The following is a 1,415-nucleotide window of genomic DNA, read 5'->3' on the forward strand; positions in this document are numbered from 1 at the left end:
AAGCAGACAAGGTCACCCCAGCTGTGATCTCAGCTCAGCCGCACGTCCTCACTGAATAAAGACACAGTTTTGGTGTGTCTATTCCTGACGTCCCAAATAACCCACGGAGAGTTTGACACAGTCTATTTCTTTGACTGGACAAAGTCTTCTAAGACTGTCCTAAAAACCTCTGACAAAAGACTCTTTGCAAGAAGTGCTCTGGGCAGAACAACGCGTGTCCCCAACCTCAGGAAATTCAAGACCTTTTTCGCCTCTGCACAGACCCACCCCGTCCTCCTGACCCAGCACCACCACTCTGCTTTCCCTGAAGTGAAGTTCGAGAGGAAAGCGGGACCAAACCCAGGCACAACCTGCTCCCTATGGAAATACCGCCTCTGTCTGCACAGGCTGGAGGGAGAGAAAAGCCTGCAAACACGCAGTCAAGACGCACAGTCCCAACTGCTGAAGGCAGCCAGAAAACAGGATCTAACAGGATCTGCTAAAGTGTTCCTACCCCAACATCTCTCTGTAGCAGATGGTGTTTACAATGCCTATCATATGCTACCTGCCATCATTTACAAACTAAGCTGCAGTGCAAAAACTGCTGTTTGTGCAGACTTACCAAGACTGGGCGGTTCATCAAACACCTCAGAACAAAACCTGCCCGTGTACGTAATGTGTTACCCCACAAAACCAAGATAGCCAGTCTGGCAGCCTGCTCTTGGGAATCCAATCTATTGGTCATCACCTTAATATACCAACAGCATCACCAGAGCTTCTCAAATCAAGCAGCTCCTCTACTTCCCCGTTACAGCCTCACCGCAGAGACTTCTCCAGGTCAGAGGCCATCAGGAATAAATCGAGACAATGCTCTCTGGTTCAGGCTACTGACACAGGAAAGAGAGAGCACTGGAACCTCTTGAAGATCCCTTTCGGAAAACATCAGCCCACCTGAGGTAACCGGGCACTGAACTACAGGAGGTTCCTTCTGAACATTGGGAAACACCTTTTCACTGCGAGGGTGACTGAGAACTGGTATGGCTCGCTCAGGGAGATTGTGGAGTCTTCATCCTTGGAGATACCTAAAAGCTATCTGGGCACGGTCCTGGGCAACCAGCTCTAGGTGGCCCCGCTTGATCAGGGGGTTGGACCAGATGACCTCCAGAGGTGCCTTCCAGCCCCAGCCCCTCTGCGATTCCGCAACGTGGATCAGTCCCAGAGCTGACGTGGATCGGGATTTGGGAGGTTCAAATGAATTCTAAAGACCCCCGTGGGCCAGGAGGTGCTGTGAAGGGCAGCGTTAAGGGTACGAGCGCATCAGCTGAGACAGGAGGGAGGCCAAGGAGCCCGTCTGCAAGGGCGGACGTCTCCCCCGCCGCCCCGTGCGAGGGGCAGCGCCCGGTCCCGGCGCTCGGCCCCCGGGGTGCCCCTCGGTG

This window comes from Pygoscelis adeliae, unplaced genomic scaffold (assembly GCF_000699105.1).
Source record: "Pygoscelis adeliae isolate BGI_AS28 unplaced genomic scaffold, ASM69910v1 Scaffold11, whole genome shotgun sequence".
Classification (NCBI taxonomy): domain Eukaryota; kingdom Metazoa; phylum Chordata; class Aves; order Sphenisciformes; family Spheniscidae; genus Pygoscelis; species Pygoscelis adeliae.